This window comes from Schistocerca americana, chromosome 3 (assembly GCF_021461395.2).
Source record: "Schistocerca americana isolate TAMUIC-IGC-003095 chromosome 3, iqSchAmer2.1, whole genome shotgun sequence".
Taxonomy (NCBI): Eukaryota; Metazoa; Arthropoda; class Insecta; order Orthoptera; family Acrididae; genus Schistocerca; species Schistocerca americana.
This window is the reverse complement of record NC_060121.1, coordinates 971,662,803-971,689,259: the sequence shown is the minus strand read 5'-3', so window position 1 is coordinate 971,689,259 and position 26,457 is coordinate 971,662,803. Positions and strand designations below refer to the sequence as shown.

Here is a 26,457-nt window from a genome sequence, read left to right as displayed (position 1 = left end):
ATGATATAAAGCGTGTTGTCATTACTGGATAAACATCTTGTTTTTGGTAAGTAAAAATTACTTCAAGGTACGGGGTGACTCTTTAGAAATGTTTATCAGGCTATTTAATTTTTTCTGTTGTATTGTCAGGGAAGTTCCCATTATCTATGATTGTTTAATATTTTTCAATTGAAAATATACACCACTTCTACTTTATCTAGTATTGAAACAAACGGCAATTAGAAGCATAAATTTAATTGTAGTGTAATGGATATCAGCAAGGTTTCAGTACCATGTGTCATTGGCCATGCAATTAATTTTGCATGTCATCTTAAAACATACACACATCAACAAGGCTTCATTCCAATCAAAGAATTTTCAGTAGAGCAACAGGAATTGATAAACCAAAGAAGTGAGATATGTCTTATAGAAAATGCACAAATATGCTTCCATCACAAAGCAATACTTGTAGACAAATATGACTTTCTACAGAGAGCTTGTTGTAATCCTTTTGGTGCAAAGAACCATTATGTTAAAAAGGGTTTATGGATTGTCAATGTGGAAACAGCAAAATAGTTGCAAGCCATGACTAAGAGCAATGTGAAACCTGGTCAGAAGATCTGTCCAACTAACAGAAAACAATTTTTAGCAAAGAAAGCAGAAAAATCAGAGTCAGCTTCAAACCAGTCAGAAGATGAAGCATATCCAGAAATCTCAATTGATTCAAGTCTAACTGCTTTTGGTTGTCTCCCCTCTAACATTTCAGAGAGTATCAAAAAGGGATGTGAAAGGTTACGCAAAACGAAAAATAAGCGAAGCTCAAGAGGCAATTGCAATTAACATAGCTGCTGCTGGGGGATTCATCCAAAAAGATCTTCAAACACCTAGTACAAGCAAGACATGTCCTGATTGTGCAGATTATAGGGAGCTGATTAAAGAATTGAAAGAGAAGTTGCAATTGTCAAGGCAGCCAGAAAAATTGCAAATACTGACATTAGTACCACAAAGCTGGACTATAAAAGATTAAATGCAAGAATTTGATGTTTCATAGAGGCAGAAAATGGTGTATTAGCTCTGCCACTGAACAGGTGTGGCAAGAAGATTGCAGATGCCGTACAAGGAAGAGTGGTAACATTTTTTTCAGAATGAAGAATTTAGCTGAATTTGTCCAGGAAAAAAAAAAGACTGTATCAATTAGAATAGAAGGAAAGAAAGTTTTGATGCAAAAATACCTCCTTCTGAATAATTTGAAAGAAATGTTTGCTGCATATCTATTTCAGCAAGGGCCCGAAATTGGATTTTCCAAATTTTGCGAATTGAGGCCAAAATGGTGTGCTTCACTGTGGGTGCTGCAGGAACCCACTCAGTATGTGTTTGCACTTTACACCAAAATGTGAAACTGATGTTTGCAAGAACTCCAATTAAAGAAGATTATAAGAATCTGATTGCTAAAACAGTGAGATTTGGAATCCAAAGACTGCATGCTTCATCACTGTGAAATCTGTCCGGGAAAGGAACTACTGGAAAAGTTTTTAGAAAGTATTTTTGAAGACAGTGATCCAGATGATAGCATTGAGTTCAAACAGTGGGCACACAATGATAGAGATACATTAGAAACCAAGCAGATGTACACCGAGGATTTTATTGAAGGCCTGATTTCAAAAATTGACAAACTTTCCACTCATCATTATGTTGCAAAGCACCAGAGAAAGCACCTAAAATGCATAAAAGAAAGCTGTAAGCCAACTGAACTGATCATATATGGTACGACAAGATTTATTTGATAGCACTCTATGATGAATTTACCATAGTTTGACCTTTTGTACTACAATTAGGCTATTGTACCCCAAAAGTTGAACAGGATCACAAAGTTTCAGCACGACAGGTCTCTTAGATCCTGAACAATGGTAAACAAAGTTGAGTCATTTATTCATTTCAGTCACAATGTCGAATGCCCTACCATACTATTTATGAAGATGTAATTTGGCAGTGTTTGATGTAAGGTCTATACGTACATCCTGTAAAAATTTCACCAAAATTGGAGATGGTCAAGTGGGGAGCTTGTCAAAATTTAGGCAACTTGACGTGTAATGACCCTGTTGCACAACAACGCCATGCTCACTGATACCAGATTTGATGTCAACACCTTCAATGAGGTCAGGTCTATTTGTTGCCATTAGATCCAATATATTTCCATCATGAGATTCTATGTTTTCAGAGGTGGCATTTAGTAAAGTTTCACAGGATGTCTTATAATGCACACCACCAACAAAATTGCAATTTTTCCGATTAATTGATGGATGATTAACATCTCTGCTGATGATTGCCGTATGACTGGGGAACTTATGTACAAGTGAACTGAGGTTCTCTCTTAAGTTTTCAGTTGCATCAAGAGACGAGTCTGGTGGCTGGTAGGTGGAGCCAATTATCATTTTATACTAACCTCTAATACTGAATCTTGCCCAAACAATCTCACATGCAGTTTCAATTTCTACCTTGGTGCATTTGTTTCTCCTGTACTGCAACAAATGTACCACCTCCATTTCCATTTGCCTATCCTTTCGATATACACTTAATTTTCCCCAAAAATCTCACTGCTATCAATTTCATATTTCAACCAGCTTTCTGTACCTAGTATTATGTGAGCTTCACTGCTTTTCATAAATGCTTCAAACTCTGACACTTTGTTGCGCATGCTTCACCATACATTTGACATCCACAACAGTTCTGATGAGTGATAAAGACACAATCACTGACAAGTACATGCTAATGTTTGCATTGGATCTACAGTCCTTAACATTGTTAGTGGAGAAGGGATATTAGTCTTTCACAAGAACTAATATGTATTGGTGCCAAATATGGCACAGTGAGTATACAAGAAATCTTTCCTAAAGCAAAGAAAGCCATTCACCTAAACAAGTATGCTGTGATGTGCAACCTTTGGATTGACAGTTAATGTAAAATACATTATCTTACCATTGCATCCAGTATTATTGTAGATTTCGATGACAGATTTGAACTTACGCAATGTGGCCATCATAACAAAGTTTCTAGATGTCACAAAAAACAAGTGAAAATATTTTTATGGAGTTACATGAAAAAGTGTCTTGAGATAGATATAACTCATTTGCAATTAAGCAAAGTGACATTTTTATTGGACCAAGGGCTGAACGTAAAATAGGTCAACACCATAAACATCTACTACATTCAGTGCATTGCATAAACACAACACTAAGGCACATATTGGATGAAAAGCTCCTTAGTGAAGAATTGGCAGACCTTCATAACTTCATCCAGACAATGTGTAGAACTATAGGATGTATGAAATCTCTGGTTTCATCACAAAATTAGAAAAAAAAAATTACAGCAAGATATTGGAAACTAGACATAATAGCATCTACATGGTGAGGAATGCATTTCATTTGTAAAAAAAAAAAAAAAAAAAAAAAAAAAAAATACATTCAGAATTTGCTGTTTGTGAAACACAAGCAGGAAATTATATCTGCATATCAGTCTGATGGCACAGATGGGATAATTAAATTTCTGGAATTCTTTAAAGCAGCCATAAATGACCTGGAGAGTGAAACAGAAATGACACTTCATTTCATAGCCTTGTTGGCATTTGGTTTACTACATTCATGTCACAATGAATATGACAATGCAGTGCTTAAATTGCTGAAAGTACATGCAGAAATCTTCCTAAAGGAGAAATTCATTAGCAAAGTACAGCATTCTCGTTATATGGCTAAATTTTTCATCAGTATTTCAAGAAATTCTTTGTCCTGAGTGAGGAAAAGAAAGAAAATATTTATCAATCTGTTCATCAGAGGTTAGACAGCATAGTTATGGAAGAGGAGGAAAAAAAGGATCCAGCTCCCTCTCACAAAAGATGCTGGTGCTCAACAACTTCTAAATGTAATATCTGAACATGGATGGTTCTCGGATGACTTCAAGAATGTTTTGTCTTTTTGGAAGGTCAATGCTTGTACCTTTCCCAAACTCTCCAAAGTGGCAAAAGAAGTCCCAAGCATTCCCAAAGAAAGTGAAATAAATTTTAGCAGGGTAGGCTTGGCTGTGGCCATAGCTTTATTAAAGGAACAAGTCCAGCTTTTGCCTGAAGTAATTTAAGAAAACCACAAAAAACCTAAATCAGGATGGCTGGACTAAACACAAACCTCCATCCCTCCAAATCTGTGGCTAGTGTCTTTATAAATGCATTACATCATTTGGTTACGAGTGTAGGACAGTAATATGGAAATATCACTTTGCCATGAAGAAAAATGATCCTAATCCTACTCCTAATGATCCAACTCCTCAAGACACTATCCAAATTGAACCCTGCCTGGAACAGTTCCATCCTCCGTCACAGCGGGACCCACCTCCTCTTCCTCAAAATCACCCTCTCCAAACCTTCCAGGAGTTTCTGACTTCCAGCCTTGCATCTCAATCCTTCTTAAAAAACATTAATCCTACTCCCAACATCACCACTGCTGAATCACAAGCTATCCATGATCCGAAGGCTACCGATCCATCGTCATTCTTCCGGCGAACAAGGGTCCCACGACCGTGGTACTTGATCGTCGGGAGTATGTGGCTGAGGGACTGCGTCAGCTTTCAGACAACACCACATACAAAGTTTGCCAAGGTAATCCCATTCCTGATGTGCAGGCGGAGCTTCAAGGAATCCTCAGAACCTTAGGCCCCCTACAAAACCTTTCACCTGACTCCATCAACCTCCTGACCCCACCGACACCTCGCACCCCTACCTTCTACCTTCTTCCTAAAATTCACAAACCCAATCATCACGGCCACCCCATTGTAGCTGGTTACCAAGCCCCCACAGAACGTATCTCTGCCTACATAAATCAACACCTTCAACCCATTACATGCAATCTCCCATCCATCATCAAAGACTCCAACCACTTTCTCGAACGCCTGGAATCCTTACCCAATCTGTTACCCCACGGAAACCATCCTTGTAAACATTGATGCCACTTCCTTATACACAAATATTCCGCACGTCCAGGGCCTCGTTGCGATGGAGCACTTCCTTTCACACCGATCACCTGCCACCATACCTAAAACCTCTTTTCTCATTACCTTAGCCAGCTTCATCCTGACCCACAACTTCTTCACTTTTGAAGGCCAGGCATACCAACAATTAAAGGGAACAGCCATGGGTACCAGGATGACCCCTCGTACGCCAACCTATTCATGGGTCGCTTAGAGGAAGCCTTCTTGGTTACCCAGGCCTGCAAACCCAAAGTTTCGTACAGATTTATTGATGACATCTTCATGATCTGGACTCACAGTGAAGAAGAACTCCAGAATTTCCTCTCCAACCTCAACTCCTTTGGTTCCATCAGATTCACCTGGTCCTACTCCAAATCCCATGCCACTTTCCTTGATGTTGACCTCCATCTGTCCACTGGCCAGCTTCACACGTCCGTCCACATCAAATCCACCATCAAGCAACAGTACCTCCATTATGACAGCTGCAACCCATTCCACATCAAACGGTCCCTTCCCTACAGTCTTGGTCTTCGTGGCAAACGAATCTGCTCCAGTCTGGAATCCCTGAACCATTACACCAACAACCTGAAAAGAGCTTTCACATCCCGCAACTACCCTCCCGACCTGGTACAGAAGCAAATAACCAGAGCCACTTCCTCATCCCCTCAAACCCAGAACCTCCCACAGAAGAACCCCAAAAGTGCCCCACTTGTGACAGGATACTTTCCGGGACTGGATCAGACTCTGAATGTGGCTCTCCAGCAGGGATACAACTTCCTCAAATCCTGCCCTGAAATGAGATCCATCCTTCATGAAATCCTCCCCACTCCACCAAGAGTGTCTTTCCGCCGTCCACCTAACCTTTGTAACCTCTTAGTTCATCCCTATGAAATCCCCAAACCACCTTCCCTATCCTCTTGCCCCTACCCTTGTAACCGCCCCCGGTGTAAAACCTGTCCCATGCACCCTCCCACCACCACCTACTCCAGTCCTGTAACCCGGAAGGTGTACACGATCAAAGGCAGAGCCACGTGTGAAAGCACCCACGTGATTTACCAACTGACCTGCCTGCACTCTGAAGCTTTCTATGTGGGAATGACCAGCAACAAACTGTCCATTCGCATGAATGGACACAGGCAGACAGCGTTTGTTGGTAATGAGGATCACCCTGTGGCTAAACATGCCTTGGTGCACGGCCAGCACATCTTGGCACAGTGTTACACCATCTGGGTTATCTGGATACTTCCCACTAACACCAACCTGTCAGAACTCCGGAGATGGAACTTGCCCTTCAGTATACCCTCTCCTCTCGTTATCCGCCAGGCCTCAACCTCCGCTAATTTCAAGTTGCCGCCGCTCATACCTCACCTGTCTTTCAACAACATCTTTGCCTCTGTACTTCTGCCTTGACTGACATCTCTGCCCAAACTCTTTGCCTTTACAAATGTCTGCTTGTCTGTGTATGTGCGGATGTATATATGTGTGTGTGTGTGTGTGTGTGTGTGTGTGTGTGTGTGTGTGTGTGTGTGTGTGTGTGTGTGTGTCTGTGTGTGTGTGTGTGCGCGCGCGCGCGAGTGTATACCTGTCCTTTTTTCCCCCTAAGGTAAGTCTTTCCACTCCCAGGATTGGAATGACTCCTTACCCTCTCCCTTAAAACCCACATCCTTTCGTCTTTCCCTCTCCTTCCCTCATTCCTGATGAAGCAACCGTTGGTTGCGAAAGCTTGGATTTTGTGTGTATTTTTGTGTTTGTTTGTGTGTCTATCGACCTGCCAGCACTTTCGTTTGGTAAGTCACATCATCTTTGTTTTTAGATATATTTATATTTTTATTTACTTTACTATCAATATGTATTCAAAATTACAACATAACTGGAAGTTTCTAAATTTTGTATTAGCAAATTTTGTAATCTTTGTTAAAAGATACATACTTTCAAGAGCTGTACAGTCAGCTTTTGTCTTATTCAAACTAGTGTATACTGTTTTTAACTTGGTCCGAGTTAAAATCTAAAGAAACTCTGTGGAAATATGTAATGGAGATAGACAGTAGTAAGAATTACAATCCTTATTTTTGATGTTATATTTTGGATTTTGTGAATGCAATTGTGAGCTAATATGGAAGGATAAATAAAAATGATTTTTAACAGAAAAACTTTTGACACAAAGTTGTGTCAACTATGGACCCAAAACTCATATATAATATTGCACAACATTACTTTACTGCTGAACACTGAAGCCTCCTCAGAGGTAAATTAACTTTCCTATATAAATGTTTGACGCCTTATCTTCTGGACTTAGAAATATATTGCTGCTCAACAATTTTGTTTTTATGCACTGTCTACGATAATTATTTCTTGAAAGCTAAATCAAGGGTGATGTGACATATAGGGTGACCTGATGACAATACTCTGTACCAAAAACTGCAGTCAGTGTGACTCTAGACTAAAGCAAATAATTTTTTGGTTTGTTTTGGCAACTGGTTCAAAGGACTGTATGTTGGGAATATGTAATATGAGAAATGACACACCATATATGTGAATATTGGTTTATTGACAACCCTGTTAGCCAGACTTGAACTCCAGTATTACATATTTTATTATTATGATGAGTTTTTATCTCATGGAATGTACGTTGCTGCTCCTTGCTTGTTATTATCAGGCTTTCTGGATCCAATCATGCAGTGAGCCAATAATGCCAAATGTTGCCCACAGCCCAGCATACTTGCTACTTGCTCCACTGGTTGCATGCAGTTATCTCACCAACACCCAGGAGCCTCTGAAACACATTTAGAATTGGAAGAAGTACCATCTTTATACAATATATAAATGTTTGATATATTATATCTTTCTTTTTACCATACCTAAATGTTTGATGTACTGCACTGTTACATGACAAGTTCTGGCCCATATGATGTATTTATCACACATGACTTTCAGGCCATCACAATATATAAAAAGGTCAGATCTGGTAAAACTAAACACGAAAAATTGCCTTGTTGGTATTTTCAGTGATCTTGCCAAAGCCTACGATTGCATAAATAATAAAATTCTTCTTGGAAAACTAAAAATGATATGGTACTGAGGGCAAGCCACTTGTATGGACATAGCCATATCTTAACAGATAACAGTGTTCACATTAACAAATTGTACCACCGGAAAAAGACTCAATTTGCAACAAGGGAAGATTAAATATGGTATCTAGCAAGGTTCAATACTTGGTCCACTCCTGTTCTTAAACTATATAAATGATTTTCTCAGGACATTGGAGAGCACTTCCAAAACTGTGATGTTTGCTGATGACCCAGTTGTACTTTTGAAGAGCCCACACATGTCCACACCAGGCACAGACAGGAGAACAAACAAAAAGGCTTACAATTGGTTTACAGAAACCCCTTACTCTTACAGAAACTTGTGTTATACTGCTCCAAACAAATAAAAATGACTTCAGCTACAAAAAGTAGAGATCACACACAAATTTTGATCTTTGCCAGTATTTAGACATTCAATAGTATTCTGTGTTAGCTTACATAAACGCTTTGTTTGAAGTATTTGACAAAAACAGTAACAGATTAGTTTAAGTGGCAGAGGGGAAGAGCAGTGGCTTCCTTAGATTAGCTATTTTGCCTACATTCAGGATCCCTCATAAATCAGCATGTACACCATATTGTGGCAACAATGATTACCAAAGTACAACGGACAACTAAAATAAACGCAAAGATATAAATGTTCAGTAAACCAGACAAAATATCTGTAGTGTCATATCTCAACAAGGAACTTGAAACTTTTAGCACAGGGCAGGAGCATGTAGAGGAACACTGATTCACTTTAAAAGAGTAGTTGACCATGCACTGGATAGATATGAACCCAGTAGAACAGTCCATAATGAGACGGAACCTCCATGGCATACATTCACAGAAAAGTAACTTCTAAAGAAACAAGAGATTACGGCATAACAGGTGTAAAACGAAGTGTAGGGCTATAGACAGAGAGATGCTGTCAAGAGAACAATGTATGATGCCTTCAATGACTACCACAGTGGAATATTGTTGAATGATCTTTTATAGATCTCAAAGAAATTCTGGTCATATGTAAGGGCTGTTAGTGCAACAAAGTTAGTGTCCAGTCCCTTGCAAACGAGATGGGAACTGAAATTGAGTGTAGCAAAGCAAAAGCTGAAATGCTGAACTCATTTTCAAATGTTCATTTACAAAGGAAAACCCAAGAGAATTGCCACAATTTAATCCCCGTACCACAGAAAAGGTGAATGAAATAAGTATTAGTGTCAATGGTGTTGAGAAACAGTTGAAATCGTTAAAATTGAACGAAGTTCAAGACCCCAAACGGAATCCCTGTCATTTTCTATAATGAATTTGTGGCTGAGTTAGTCCCTCTTCTAACTATAACCTAACATAGATCCCTCAAACAAAAAACCGTGCTCAGTTCTTGGAAAAAGGCACAGGTCATACCCATCTACAAGAAGAGTAGTACAAGTTAGCCACAAAACTACCATCCAATATTCTTGACATAAATTTGCCACAGAATCTTAGAAAACATTCTAAGCTCTAACATAATGAAGTATCTCAAACAGAATGACCTCCTTAATGCCAACCAGCATGGATTTCGAATAAAACTGATCACGTGATACCCAACTCGCACTTTTCTCGCATGACATACTGAAAGCTTTGGATCAAGACAACCAGGTAGAGGCAGCATTTCTCGATTTCCAAAAAGCATTTGACTCAGTACTGTACCTATGTTTATTGTTAAAAGCACAATCATATGGGGGTATCAAGTGAAATTTGTGACTGTATTGAGGACTTTTTGGTAGGGAGGAAACAGCATGTTACCTTGGATGGAGAGTCATCATCAGATGTAGAATTAACTTTGGGTGTGCCCCAGGGAAGTGTGTTGGGACCCCTTGCTGTTCATATTGTATATTAATGACCTTGCAGACAATGTTAATAGTAAAATCAGGCTTTATTCAAATGATGCAGCTATCCACAATGAAATCGCATCTGAAAAAAAGCTGCATATACACGCAGTCAGGTCATGATAAGATTACAAAGTGGTGCAGAGATTGGCAACTTGCTTTAAAAGTTCAGAAATGTAAAATTTTGCACTTCACAAAACAAAAAAATGTAACGTCCTATGATTATAATATCAGCGAGTCAGCCAATTCATATAAATACCTGGGTGTAACACTTGGTGGGAATATGAAATGGAATGATAACATAGGTTCAGCTGTGGATAAAGCAGGTGGTATACTACAATTTATTGGTAGAATACTGGGGAAATGCAATCAACCTACAAATGAGAGTGCTTACCAATTGGCTGTGTGACTGGTTCTAGAATATTGCTCAGCGTGTGGCACCCATACCAAATAAGATTAACAGGGATAATGAACAGATACAGAGAAGGGCAGCACAAATGGTAACATATTTGTTTAATCCATGGGAAAGTGTCACGAAGATACTGAAGGAACTGAATCGGAAGACTCTTGAAGACAGACATAAACTATCCCAAGAAAGTCTATTAATAAAGTTTCAAGAAACAGGTTTAAATGATTACTCTAGAAATATACTACAACCTCATACATATTCCTCACACAGGGATCATGAGGATAAGATTAGAATAATTACTGCATGCTTTGAGGCATTCAAGCAATCATTCTTCTTGCACTCCATAAACGAATGGAACAGGAAGAAATCCTGATAATTGGTACAATGGGATCTACCCTCTGCCATGCATCTCACAGTGGTTTGCAGAGTATAGATCTAGATGAAACAAAACATAATGACCATCTACTTAATAGTGTAAAGGTCTATGTTTGGAAGGCAGCATGTCATGGATTCATCAAGTTGTTGGTAGGTTCCCAGAAATATGTGATACCAAAAGTTTATGCACAAGATGATGTAATTCTTGTAAATTACAGGTCAGTGGTTTGTGGGCAAAGAGTTGGTGCCCCATAAGCATCCCAGATGTGTTCCATCAGGTTTGGATCGGGAGATTTCGGTGGCCAAGACATCAACACAAGTTCATTATCATTCTCCACAAACCATTGTAGCATGATTCTGGCCTTGTGACATGACAGTTATCCTGCTGAAAGATGCAGCAATGTCAAACATGAAACAATAGAGGTGGCAAGCAAAATTGTTCACAGCTGCCATGGTGCCTTTGATTACAACCACGGGTATCATGGAAGCCCAAGTGAATGTCTCCCATAGCGTAATATTGTTCTCACTGATGTCAATGGGTCAGCAGTGAAACAGATAGGGGTCATCTGCTGCTATTAAAGTTCTGTAATCAAAACAAAATTAAATTCAAAGGATTGCCAAAATGTAAACAATAAACATGTAAAAAAAATTACAGAGGAGTGTTATTTCTGCCAGTGCCATACAAAACATTACCAAAAATTCTCCTAAAAAGAGTTGAAGAAACATTAGACAAACAACTAGGAGATAATTAAGGTCATTTTCAAAAGGAAGACCATGCACGGAACAGATTTTTAACTTGAAATCAATCATTCACCACAGAATATTAAACAGCAAACATATAACAATATCATTTATTGATTTTAAAAAAGCATTTAACTCAGCAGACAGGGAAACAACAAATAAAATCATTATATAATTTCCTGTTGAACCAAATTTAGCAGATGTAACTCATAAAAAATATATAAAGTTAAATTTATGGGAAAAGTGTCTCAGACATTTAAAATAAAAATTGGTGTTAGACAAGGTGACAGCTCATCACTTTATTGTTAACCTGAGTTTTTGAAGAAAAATGTAAGGCTCTTAAATTTTGTGCGAAGTAATCACAAAACTGGACCAATGATTCTGGGAAGGAAAACAAATTGAATTAAGCTAAACTGCCTGGCTTTTGCAGATGATTTTGCAATACTTTCATAAATCTTCAGGAAAAACAGAAAATAAAAATGGTCTCAAAATTTCAACTGAAAAAATAAAATTGATTAAAATTATTAAAAAAAATGCCCCAAAAATAACAGAAACACAAATAGGTAAAAATAGAGTGGGTTAGTAAATTTAAATATCTTGGAGAAGCTATGCAGCAGAATGAATTAGGAAAATTTTCAGTAGATAGAAGAGTTAATAAAATGGAAAGGGCATACGGTGTGTGTGTGTGTGTGTGTGTGTGTGTGTGTGTGTGTGTGTGTGTGTGTGTGTGTGTGTGTGTGTGTGTGTGGCGCGCGCAAGAGATGCATATCTAGAAAAACAAAGCATAAACACTACACCACAATGCAATGGTACTTCTCTGTCTTGTCATAGTACTGGCCATTTGGGTGCAGAGGCTTGCATGTCCACGTGAAGCTGAGTGCTATGTCAGCTATAGAGCAAGCTACTACAGGCAGGGTCTCCCATGCCAGACAAGTCTCAGGGGATGAACCAGATGAAGCAAGTCCCACAATGCACCATCTGTCCCCCATCCGTTTGCATAGTCCTTCTTCAACTCCTTAGGTACCCAGCCCATGATGTGATGTGATCCATGCTGAGGGGTGCATGACTATTGGGAAGGTGGGTTGTGAATGGAGCCTTAGGGTTACTGGGTGACATCCTTGTGTAATAAACCTTGCATTATGCAGCTTTTCACAATGTTGACGTGACAAACCCTCCATTCCAGTGAAACCAAAATGGAGAACACAGAAAACAAAGGCCAAGGGACTTGATGAGACTTCAAACATCCAAGCACAGGGGTTGGAACCGATGAAAGCTGTTTCCACAACTGTATCGGGTGACAGACCAGTCCAAGAATATGAAAGCAATAACTCTGAGAAGTTGGACCAGATCAAGACCAAATCCTTGTCTGGGGCTCAGAGGATAAAGCTTCTCTGAGAACAAAAAGAGAAGGAAGGCAAAGAATGTCTTCCCAAACATAAATGGAGGGAATTAAAACGTCTTGAACCTACGACCTCCAAAGAAGACTGTCTCACAGTGAAGAGGATATACAATCTCCTTTCACCTCCAAGACTGGGAACAAGAGAGGAACCTAATACACCCACTACTCAGGATAATTTCACCCAGAAAAAGCCAAGGCTAGAAACAGGGAAAACATACGTATGGTTCCAGAATGAGATTTTCACTCTGCAGCGGAGTGTGTGCTGATATGAAACTTCCTGGCAGATTAAAACTGTGTGCCCGGCCGAGACACGAACTCGGGACCTTTGCCTTTCACGGGCAAGTGCTCTACCCTCTGAGCTACCGAAGCACGACTCACGCCCGGTACTCACAGCTTTACTTCTGCCAGGCAAAGGTCCCGAGTTCGAGTCTCGGTCGGGCACACAGTTTTAATCTGCCAGGAAGTTTCATACCTATGGTACTTCACACTCAGTTTTTAAGATGGTGGTTATCCAACAGGGGTATGCACTGGTCAACATCACCTCACAGTAGAAGGAGCTAGTTCAGATGGCTCTCTTTGGGAATGTTTGTGGGGCCGCAAGTTCAGTTCTCAAATTCAGAAGGGTCTATCAAAAAGGTGGTCTAATCTCAGTCTATGAGGAAATGGGAGCAGTAGACTGGTGCAAGGAGGTGGTGCTGAAGATATCCCCATGGGAGGACGTGAAGCTGATTGTTGAGACAGCAGCTGAACCCTTCAAGGTTGCAAAGATATCATTTTGGCTACTGAAACTTCTTAAGGATACTGCTCCAAAAACTGTCCAAGAAAGTACAGGAGGCAGAACCAGTAGGTCTCGGCAGAGGACTGGAGGGTAATCAAATGAAAGGTTATATCATTTGGCCGAACCCATGTGGTGGAAGTTTGTGATGAATCCCTGAGGACAATGCATGAACAGGACCAGAAACTATGTTTGTGAAAGAGGCATCTTGTTGAAAATATTGCATTTTGAGTTATTGTAATTTTTATGTTCAGCATTAAATTCTAATCAGTTTGTAAAGACATGGGTTTCTGTATCTACATTTAAGTAAGTTATGATAGTGATTGAAAAGAAGTGTTTTGAGATAATGCTTTTTAAAGTTTCACTTCATAACCACTGTTTAAACGGACATACTTAAGAAATAAATTCTGCATACATAGTACCCTTAAAATATCATTTGCCAAATGGCACAGATTTTTTAAGTTAACATTACATATTATGTTGTTAACGCCTAAAGAGCTATACCACTTCACAGAGTACACAAATTAAAAATCTAGTAAACTGGCCCCAAACTGAGAGAAATTAGTGAAACGTGTGCTGTTTTCTTTTGCCAAAGTGTGGGTATTTTTATTCAATGTTATGGCCAACTGCAAATTTGCAGCAACTGTAGCCATTTATAACTCTAATATAAAAAGGATCACTTGTCTTGTCTGATATCATTATATCCACACTGAGCTCCTTAAAAAGCATCTAAAATTTAGGAGATGCTATTTTGTGAAGCACTGCATACACAGCTGTGATATTTTGAAAAGGGGCTTCTTGATGGGCCAATTTTATTTCCCCATAATGACAAGAGATCTGTTTCCAGTACACTGACATTGACTGATTTTAATGTTGTTATTGACTTTTGCTGGATTCCAAAAATTTTGAATTGGTACAGGTATTTACAGAATGAAGCAAATTATTATTATACACAAAAAACAAAAATTGATATTTTTGACATTATCAAACATTTTTGCTTTAACTAGAAATGTTGCATCCCTGACAAAGGATGCCTTTCTACTTTCTGTCTTGCATTTACGGTTCTTACAGGTTTCCATCAGTATAATTAAAGAAATCAGAAGCGACCATGGCAGGAAAATGAGGGCTGGCTGCATTTATTGCAGATAAATGTGCAACACAGTAAGAGGACAACAGCCTTGGCATTTGAGGCAAACATATTTGCTCAGAAGCAGACTGTTTACAGCAATAAACCACCACACTCACCTCAACCTTCAACCTTCAATGCACATAATTATGCCACCAGCATAGTTCAAAAGCAGGATTTCTGGGCCCTCACATCCAATCCTGGTACTGTTGATCCTTCCAAAAAACAACTTTGGAGCACACCACTTGTCACTCGGTCTCATCCTGGCCTGGAATGTGTTATCAGCTACTTTAACTTCCTAAAATCATGTCCTGAAATGAGATCCATTCTGTCTGAGATTTTGCCCGCCATACCTAGAATAGCTTTTCATCACCCTCCCAACCTCTGCAATATCATTGTTAGACCCTATGCTCTTTCCGCACCCATCCCCCTAGCCCATGGCTCCTACCCTTGTGACCATCCCTGCTGCAAGACTTGCCCTATGCGCCCTGCTACCACCAGCTATATCAGCCCTGCAACTGGCAAAACATGTACTATCAGAGAGAGACCCACCTGTGAAATGACACATGTTATATACCAGCTGTTATGTAAACACTGTTCAGCCTTTTACATCAGCATGAGTACCACCAAATTATCAGTTAGGTTGAACAGGCATAGGCAGAGTGTGTATACTGGCAACACACAATATCCTGTTGCAGAGCATGCTCAACAGCATGACAGTTGTGACCTCGGTGCCTGTTTCAACACACGTGCCATCTGGATTCTTCCCCCAGACGACAGTTTCTCATAACTCCACAGGTGGGAAATAGCGCTACAATATGTCCTCGGTTCTCACTACCCACCTGGCCCTAAATTACATTAATTTCTTACGTCTCAACATTTCTTTGCACTAACTACTCCTTTCTTCACTCTGTTTTAGTTGTCTACATCTTTCATTTTCTTAGCTGTCTATTTTTCACCATCCTCCTCCATCTCTATTTCATTTGTAATTAAATATAAAAACAAAGATGAGGTGACTTACCGAACAAAAGTGCTGGCAGGTCGATAGACACACAAACAAACACAAACATACACACAAAATTCAAGCTTTCGCAACAAACTGTTGCCTCATCAGGAAAGAGGGAAGGACATATTTAAATATGTCTGCTTGTGTCTGTATGTGTGGATGGATATGTGCGTGTGTGCGAGTGTATACCTGTCCTTTTTTCCCCCTAAGGTAAGTCTTTCCGCTCCCGGGATTGGAATGACTCCTTACCCTCTCCCTTAAAACCCACTTCCTTTCGTCTTCCCCTCTCCTTCCCTCTTTCCTGATGAGGCAACAGTTTGTTGTGAAAGCTTGAATTTTGTGTGCATGTTTGTGTTTGTTTGTGTGTCTATCGACCTGCCAGCGCTTTTGTTCGGTAAGTCACCTCATCTTTGTTTTTATATATAATTTTTCCCACGTGGAATGTTTCCTTCCATTATATTGATATCATTTGTAATTAACTTGTGCATGACGTTTTAGCAGTAATCTCGTCTAGCATATTACCCTGTCTTCCACCTTTAACCTCTTAGGTTTTCAAATCTTGTCCAGAGCACTCCCCAACAACCAGTCTTTCCTTCTCATCCCGTCTGTAAGTCTCCCTTGACCCGCGGTTCTGGGTGACTTTTCTGAAATCTACCCCTTTTCCTAGATATCTCTCCAGTACTTTTCCTTCACCCATCTTCTGTCCCCTTCAACCCTTCTGCTGGAAGAAGGAGCCACTAGCACTGAAAGCTTGCATAATTATAACCTTTTTTTATGTGTATGTTCTGCCGCCGCTTGGTGAGTAGATTTTTTTAGCTGTCCAATCACATCACGTGTATATTAAGTTTGAGGTATTGGATTAAATATTCCTGGGTCGATCAGAAACCTAGGAAAACAGACTGGGACTCATCTGGAAAAGACCTAAACTCAGTATTTCTGAAGGCAGAACTCTGATAAGAAATACAGTAGATCTTGAGGAAATGGCAGAGGAAGTGACATTTGCCATTATGATCTCATACTTAGAAAACTGTCCAATCACCAAGAACTGCAGAAACAGGAATGTATCTTGATGGGACAATAACGAGGAACTGTGAATGAAGCAGGTAAGAATGCTGTTCAGAGTTGCAAGAAGGAAAGAACAATCAGTAAGATATCAGAAGGCCCTTGCCAAATACAACCTTGTTATTAAACAAGAAAAACTACCATCCTGGAACGTATTCTGTCAGGGCGTGGAAGGTACTGCTACCTGTGCCAGACTTCACAGAATCATCACTAGAATACCAACTAATCTAGCAGGCACTCTGAGGAAGATGGTGGGTAAGCAAGGATACTGCACGAGACATTGGATGTTCTGAGAGTCACTTCCCTCAGTGCACTCTGGCAGATAACACAAACCGTGATTCAGCTCCTCAGAGATACTGGTTTACAGGTAACCAAAGAGAGAACTGGGATGCTGCCAGGGAAAGTGATTATTTAAAAAAAAAAAAAAGAGAGAGAAGAAGAAGAAGAAGAAGAAGAAATTCCAGTTGGTGGTGGGAACGTTTCGTTTCAACCATTCAAATCATTAGGCTCAGGTAGGATCTTTCTGCCTCTATTTGAACAAGCAGGAGAGGGATTAACTAGATTCCTGTGCAGATTGTTCATAGTCAGCCTAGCAGTTGGAGCCATTTCTAAGGCTTGGAGAACAGTGTACGTTCTTTTCATTCCAAAGCCAGGAAGAACTGGTAATACCAAACATAAGAATCTGGGACCAGTCTGTCCTCCTTTCTCCAAATATTTTATAAAAACTGATTAATGCGCACATTAGGGAAAGGAGGTTCGCTGACATGCCTTTAAATTAAAACCAAAACAAATTTCTGCAGTCAGAACTTTAATTGCAAAGAAGCAGATAGCAATACTGTTCAAGGTAGCAAGAAGGAAAGGCAAACCATGTGAAGCAGCACTTTAACAACTTACAAAGGAGCAAAAGACTAAACTTTCAGGAAATTGCTTTCTGCGTCTTCCTGGAGTTCATGGGGGCTTTAACAATATGACCTTTTAATCCATGGTTAGAGCTGCAGGAGGGCATGATATTATGATCACCATATGCATGTGGATTAAGACCATGCTTAGTAAACAAAAAGTAGACAAGATGAATGAGAACATGTTGATCATCAACCCTGAAGGATGTTTGCAAGGAGAGGTTTTGTCAACACTGGTGTGGAACCTGGTGGTGAATGAACTCATTGAAGAGTTAAATAATAGAGGCTTCTCTTGCCAAGGATACACACATGACTTGGTCATAGTAATAATTGGCAAATTTGCTGGTACCATTAGAACAATGGCACAATATGCACTGAACATTGTGCAAAACTGGTGCAGGAAACAGGATCTAATTGTCAGTCCCACAAAAACTGTTGTAAAACCACTCATGAAGAAACATACCCAGGTCACATACTGGAATCTCAAGCTTTTTGACAAAACTTTAACAATAAAGGGGGGGGGGAGGGGAGGGGGAGGAGGACACAGTGAGTTATCTAGGAGTAATCCAGGGCCACATATTCAATGTGTGCTAGGCATGCACTACACATGTCCAAATTTGTCCCTTTTATGAATACTTCTATATTTTCAAAATCTTTGGAAAATAATTAGAGGAAGGACAGAAAAGAGTTGTGTGTTCTGCTCCGTTTTTGGACATGAGTATGATTGTGACAGCAAATGAGCTCAGACACACTTTATGAGACAAGGGATGACAGCCTTCCTGTGATCTGACGTGGAGTTAAAGGGGAACACAGGTAATGTTGCCCACTAGCAGGTAAGCTGCACCATGTGGAAAGGGAAGCGTTCTGTGGTGAGGATGCACTTGTGACTGAAAAATGTGGACAGGAGGGAGAGATTGGAGGGTGCATGCACATTCTGTTTCTGGGAGTGGGTGCAACTTAACATCACTGATGGTGCATGGTGAAAGAACCGCACTGCTTGCTTAGACCAGCAAGAACACGTTTGCACATGGGTGTTGTATATTCTAGACATGGTCACTATGATGTTTTTAGGGTTTTTTTCCACTGTGGATGTTTGTAATCATTTAAAATACAGTGAATGGTTTTGTTTGAAAAAACAGACAGTTCGTAGTGTTTTTGTTTCATTTCAATATTGACAATGGAAATAAATGTAACTTTGAAACACTTGGTACAAAAAGCCATTTTCCATGAGTGCCATTCAAAAACAATTTGACAGGAAAGAAAGGCCAAAGCCAACATTACCTAATGTAGTTTCAGAGCATAAGGGCAAAAAAGAACACTACACTACACATTCTTCTATTTCACAGTATGAAAATGTTGATTGGTCATCCTGATTCAAATAAAACTTTCTTGTTGACCATGTTTGCTGCTTTCCAGAACAAAATTTGCATGGAATAAACATTGTTTTTTAGATATTTGAAACCACAATCAGTCATTTTTACAATACTTTGGAAGGGCAGTGTTGATAACATATGAAACAAGCAGCACTGAGGTAATATTAGCCAGCACAATGAACAAGTTAAAATGAACAGGGAAATTTTGAAAAGACTCATTGATGCAGCATGCTATTTAGCTGAACAAGAGCTCCCATTTTTCTCCCCCACTCGTTTATTTCTCTGTTGTTATTCTGAATCTGTCATTAGACATGGGATACTTTTCTGGGGAAGTTCAAGTAGTGTATCACGAATACTGAAACTGCAAAAAAAAAAAAAAAAACTGTCCAAAACATGCGTACTGCACAGCAAACAGAGCCTTGTCATCAACTGTTCCCTCCATATACATTTATAAAATTATAATCTTCTTACACAGCAAATAGAAATTATTTGAGGAGAATCATCTTAACTATACATATAATACAATATATACAAATTATTCTATGCTACCCACACACCATTTGATATTATATGCATGGACTCCACAGTGTGTGGGGAGGACAACATATAACAAGTTATGGGCAAAAACATATTTAACATGAACCCAGAAATTTTAAAAATGAGGCTACAGCACATTCTGTGGGAGAAATGCTACTATTCAATAGAAGAATTCACAGAGGGCTGTTTGGTTGAATCTGGGAGTAGGGCTGAAGCACCTTTCCTCCAAACTTCATCCCAATCCGAAACCTCGGGCCTATACAAAGGCCTCACATTTAGCCCCACTCCCAGAATCAACCAAACAGCCCTCGTCAAAGATTTACTGTCCTACACTCTTACTCTCTGTTGGAAATATGACTTTGCCATGAAGAAAAATAATCCTAATCCTACTCCTAATGATCCAACTCCCCAAGACACTATCCAAACTGAACCCTGCCTAGAACAGTTCCGTCCTCCGTCACAGCGGAACCCACCTCCTCTTCCTCAAAATCACCCTCTCCAAACCTTCCAGGAATTTCTCACTTCCAGCCTTGCCTCTCAATCCTTCTTGAAAAACCTTAATCCTACTCCCAACATCACCACTGCTGAAGCCCAGGCTATACGTGATCTGAAGGCTGATCGATCCATCGTCATTCTTCTGGTGGACAAGGGTTCCACGACCGTGGCACTCGATCGTCACGAGTATGTGGCTGAGGGACTGCGTCAGCTTTCAGACAACACTACATACAAAGTTTTCCGAGGTAATCCCATTCCTGATGTGCAGGCGGAGCTTCAAGGAATCCTTAGAACCTTAGGCCCCCTACAAAACCTTTCACATGACTCCATCAACCTCCTGACCCCACCGACACCCCCCACCCCTACCTTCTTCCTAAAATTCACAAACCCAATCATCCCGGCCACCCCATTGCAGCTGGTTACCAAGCCCCCACAGAACGTATCTCTGCCTACGTAGATCAACACCTTCAACCCATTACATGCAGTCTCCCACCCTTCATCAAACACATCAACCACTTTCTCGAACGCCTGGAATCCTTACCCAATCTGTTACTCCCGGAAACCATCCTTGTAACTGTTGATGCCACTTTCTTATACACAAATATTCTGCACATCCAGACCCTCGCTGCGATGGAGAACTTCCTTTCACGCCGATCACTGGCCAACCTACCTAAAACCTCTTTCCTTATTACCTTAGCCAGCTTCATCCTGACTCACAACTTCTTCACTTTCGAACGCCAGACATACCAACAATTAAAGGGAACAGCCGTAGGTACCAGGATGGCCTCCTCGTATGCCAACCTATTTACGGGTCACTTAGAGGAAGCCTTCTTGGTTACCCAGGCCTGCCAACCCAATGTTTGGTACAGATTTATTGATGACATCTTCATGATCTGGACTCACAGTGAAGAAGAACTCCAGAATTTCCTCTCCAACCTCAACTCCTTTGGTTCCATCAGATTCACCTGGTCCTACTCCAAATCCCATGCCACTTTCCTTGACGTTGACCTCCATCTGTCCAATGGCCAGCTTCACACATCCGTCCACATCAAACCCACCAACAAGCAACTGTACCTCCATTATGACAGCTGCCACCCATTCCATATCAAACGGTCCCTTCCCTACAGCCTAGGTCTTCGTGGCAAACGAATCTGCTCCAGTCTGGAATCCCTGAACCACTACACCAACAACCTGAAAACAGCTTTCACATCCTGCAACTACCCTCCCGACCTGGTACAGAAGCAAATAACCAGAGCCACTTCCTCATCCCCTCAAACCCAGAACCTCCCACAGAAGAACCCCAAAAGTGCCCCACTTGTGACAGGATACTTTTCGGGACTGGATCAGACTCTGAATGTGGCTCTCCAGCAGGGATACGACTTCCTCAAATCCTGCCCTGAAATGAGATCCATCCTTCATGAAATCCTCCCCACTCCACCACGAGTGTCTTTCTGCCGTCCACCTAACCTTTGTAACCTCTTGGTTTAACCCTATGAAATCCCCAAACCACCTTCCCTACCCTCTGGCCTCTACCCTTGTACCGCCACCCATGTAAAACCTGTTCCTTGCACCCTCCCACCACCACCTACTCCAGTCCTGTAACCCGGAAGGTGTACACGATCAAAGGCAGAGCCACGTGTGAAAGCACTCACGTGATTTACCAACTGACCTGCCTACACTGTGAAGCTTTCTATGTGGGAATGACCAGCAACAAACTGTCCATTCGCATGAATGGACAGAGGCAGACAGTGTTTGTTGGTAATGAGGATCACCCTGTGGCTAAACATGCCTTGGTGCACAGCCAGCACATCTTGGCAGTGTTACACTGTCCGGGTTATCTGGATACTTCCCACTAACACCAACCTATCAGAACTCCGGAGATGGAAACTTGCCCTTCAGTATATCATCTCTTCCTGTTACCCACCAGGCCTCAACCTCCGCTAATTTCAAGTAGCTGCCGCTCATACCTCACCTGTCATTCAACAACATCTTTGCCTCTGTACTTCCGCCTCGACTGACATCTCTGCCCAAACTCTTTGCCTTTACAAATGTATGCTTGTGTTTGTATATCTGCGGACGGATGTGTGTGTGTGTGTGTGTGTGTGTGTGTGTGTGTGTGTGTGTGTGTGCGCGCGCGCGAGTGTATACCTGTCCTTTTTTCCCCCTAAGGTAAGTGTTTCCGCTCCTGGGATTGGGATGACTCCTTACCCTCTCCCTTACAACCCACATCCTTTCATCTTTCCCTCTCCTTCGCTCTTTCCTGATGAAGCAACCATGGGTTGCGAAAGCTTGAATTTTGTGTGTGTGTTTGTGTTTATTTGTGTGTCTATCAACATACCAACACTTTTGTTTGGTAAGTTACATCATCTCTGTTTTTAGATATAACAAAAAAGTATTATTGTTATGATGATGCTGTTTGTTAACATCAGCTGTTCTCTGTTTGTGGTGAAATTATACCACAATTTGACATGTTTCCTGCCCCTGAATCAAATGATTTAGATTATGTACATTATGAGAGAAATAAATCGCAATCACATAAAATGAAAAACATGAGAATTTTCAAGGTCCTCTTTACCAAATCAGACCCCCCACCCCCATCCCCCCCCCACCCCCCCCCCGCTTTCAGTGTGAACATATCAAACAGAGGGGTAAATCATGATACAGTACACTGAATAAATACCATGCCATGACCACAAGTCCACTATGAAGTGTGGCACCTGGTGCCTGACATACTGTGCATTGCCAAAAACATGACAGGCAGACCGTTACAGACTAAAATAGACCGGCAGAGTTCATGGGCTTCATCCATTCACTCAGTGCCAAAGAAAGATGGATTGTACGGACTTTGTGGTGACTACAATTCACTTAATGCACATACAGTATCTGATTGGTACACCATCCAAACATACAGGACTTCATGCATGCCTCAGCTTGTGCTACCGCCTTTAGTGCCATAGCCTGTAAAACAGCATACCTCCAGATCACTATGTACCAGAAACTGCAGTAAAAACAGTTTAGATTGTCTGAGTTTCTACTGATGCCATATAGTTTAAAACTGCTGTCCAAATGTGGCAATGTTTTATTGACAAAATGCTGTCAAAATTTCCTTTGTATTTCTCATATCTAGATGTCATTTTAGATTTTTTGCCATCCCCATAACAACATGTGAATCATCTCAGGATCGCTTTTGAAAAATGCGAAAGATACTGTGAATTGATAAATGATCTCCAGTACCAACTCAGACAAAAAGAAGTTATAGTCCTTGGTCACTCCATCAGTCTTTCTGGAATTTGCCCTACAGCAGAATGGACTGAACTAGTATGTTAACTTCTTGCGCAAACAACTATCAGGAGATTCCTCAGAGCTATAAATTTTTATAGATGACAATTGGCACAAGCTGCAGCTATACAGGTTCTACTTACAGAGGCACTCAGGGGAAAAATAACCACAGAAAGCAACCTCTGACATTGTTATTGTTGTGGTCTTCAGTTCTGAGACTGGTTTGATGCAGCTCTCCATGCTACTCAAGGCATTCAACAACATAAAAATATGCCTGGAACAGGCTAACATCCTGGCTCACACCATTGACAATGTATCCTTCTCCATTACAGCTGATGCTAGCTGGCAGCTGGGCAGTTCTCCAATGACTAGTAAGTGGACAACAGCAGTCACAGAATTTTTTTCACATAGTCTTACCAGTGCACAATGAAAACAGTCTGCATTTGACCACAAGTTCCTAGCCTTGTATGAGGCTGTGTGGCACTTCAAAACAGACATAGAAGGCAGATTCTTTAAAGTTTATATCGAGCACTGAACTCTCACAGAAGCTGTATGCAAACCGAGTAAAGACTGATCTCTTGGACCTCGACTATATTGGCCAATTCACCACCCATGTCCAACACACCAATGGTACTAAAAATTTAGTGGCAGAGTACCTGTCATACAACCGTGCTTGGTCCACAAAAATTAATTGTGAAGACCTGGCCTCAGCACAAGAACAAGGTCTGCAAATTCACAAGCTCCTGCAGGACGAATCGACCAGCCTAAAATCCAACACTGCACCCTTTCTCGTTCTGACAAACAAATATGATGTGACATTTCACAAGAGAGAACCCAACTATTAGTTTCACTCCCAGTGTGGAAATACATCTTCGACAGCCTCCACCACTTGTCTCACCCAGGAAGTCGACCTTCTACCGAGCTAGTCACTGAGTGTTTTGTCTGGCCAAATGTAAAACATGACTGTAAACAGTGGTCACAGACTTGCGAAGAATGCCAGTGCTGCAAAAAGTCCACTGTTCCAGCCCTGCACTAGGAGGGCACAACATTCTGACACTGAGACTGCAACATGTGCGCCTACATCTAGTCGTTCCGCATCCAGAGTCCGGTGACAACAGATACATACTTTCCACAACTGACCGCATTATGCAATGGGTAGAAGCAGTGCCCCTACCAGATATTATGGCAGAGACTGCAGCAAGTGCTTTCATGTGACTACGGGTCTCACGGTTTGGATATCCAGCGGCCATCAGTGAAATAGAAAGAGATTTCAATTTTCAATCACAACACATAAAATGAAAGCCCTCTTTCGATAGTCAACAAGGCCATCGATACATTTAACCTACTGACATCTCAATAGCTCTGTTGTCAGCTATTGCCCATCCCTACATTAGCCAAGACCAACTACTGTACATTGTTGGCCCTACTTGAGCTCAGTTATTGTTCTGTTAATCAGTTCAGTTCTTACCTACTCCTGAATTTGGAGTAAGTGCTGGTGTTTATTGTTTTTGTGTTGTTGTTGTTGTTGTGATGGTTTCTAATTATGAATAAGTTTGTGACAAAAAAGAAGAGGAAAACCAATTTTGATTCATTCACTGGCTTTATGGTAAGTTAAAAACATGTACACACTACTATAATAGGCTAATTATCTATCTATGGCAGTCTAATGTTCACTGGAGACTGGTAGAACTTTGAGGTTGCAATATTTCAGTATTTCACAAGGCAATAGAACGGTAAACATCATAACAAATAACATTACATTAAAATCAGTGCAAAATACATATTTTGATTTCCCTGTGTCACTCAAAAATCACGTTGACTAACTGAAACTCATCAAAATGGCAATGGTTGCGTTTCCTTTAAAAATTTGTTCAAAATATTATCATTAGTAGCCCAAATGGCAAAATATAACCCAGTCTAGTCACCTGGGAAGTATTTCAGTATGAAAACTGGTTCTCATACGGAATGGTGGGGAGGCTTTTTTGCAGAGCAGAAGGGGTATGTGATGGCAGTACATTCTACAGTTCATTCATTTCTAAAAGATTTTTTCAGTGTTCTGCTTTTATTCTTCTGAGCCAACTGTGCCTTGCACTGCCTGATCCCAGATGAGCTAGCTTGATACAGCACGAAGGTGACATCACACCTGTTTGACAGCAGGTGTCATGCAATAATGTAACTATCTCACACACACCTCGCAATGCACCTGATGCCACAGATGGCCCACAGCCTACTGGTTTCACAATCAATTTGGACATGCCACTTACAAATGTCTCACTCCCTGCAAGTACCAAAAGGACATCAGTGGACTCAAATAGGCGTGCTGGCCCACCACAATGAGCAAAGTCGCCCATCCCATCCACATGTAGTTCAAACTCACATCACCATGATGATGTCTATGCAATGGCACCTCTTTGAGCCCAATCTCACTTTTTAGTGGACATGGGCTCTAACATCAGCTCCTTAGCACACAGAACGATGTCAACCTTCAAATTAACATTGGCACTCCTATTCCACACAGTGAGCAACTTAGATACTTGTCTATGGCACCAAAACTCACACTGTTCATCTGTCAACGAACCTTCTGTGCACCTGGACCTTCTACATAGCAGACATCAGTTAAACCATCATTAGCATGAATTTTCTAGGGTTCAATCAGCTTTTGCCCAACATAGTACAAGTGGCACAAATCCACCATTCTTCTGGGAAATGTATTCAAGGTCTTCTTGCTATGACCATGCGTACGGGTACTATTCATCTGACCGTCTCAGTATCAATGACTCCTATGCCAAAACACTTCATGGTGTATTGATGAACAATATTTTCAATACTCAACAACGATACATTGACTGCAACACACAATCACAGACACTATGCACTGAAAATACAGACCTTCAGCACCACATAAGAGAGACAGTGGCAGCACTCTCATCGGCACACGAACACTTACATGTTGTAAGGTCTCAGTAATCAGCTGTGGCACATGGGATGCCAGCTTTTGACCACACTCCCTCCACCCAGTCACAGGTTGTGCATGGCAGTCACCTCACCACAGTGCAAGCCAA

The 26,457-nt window shown here is 40.8% G+C and overlaps 1 long non-coding RNA gene across 1 annotated transcript in view; it reads right to left on the bottom strand.

Annotated features, from left to right (window-relative positions):
- Positions 1-7,521: 7,521 nt before the first annotated feature.
- The window catches only part of LOC124607089, a 41,174-nt gene continuing 22,238 nt past the window's right edge, over positions 7,522-26,457 (bottom strand). The window contains exon 2 of the long non-coding RNA XR_006978774.1: positions 7,522-7,765. This is a non-coding gene — a long non-coding RNA (uncharacterized LOC124607089). The remainder of the gene's footprint in view (positions 7,766-26,457) is intronic.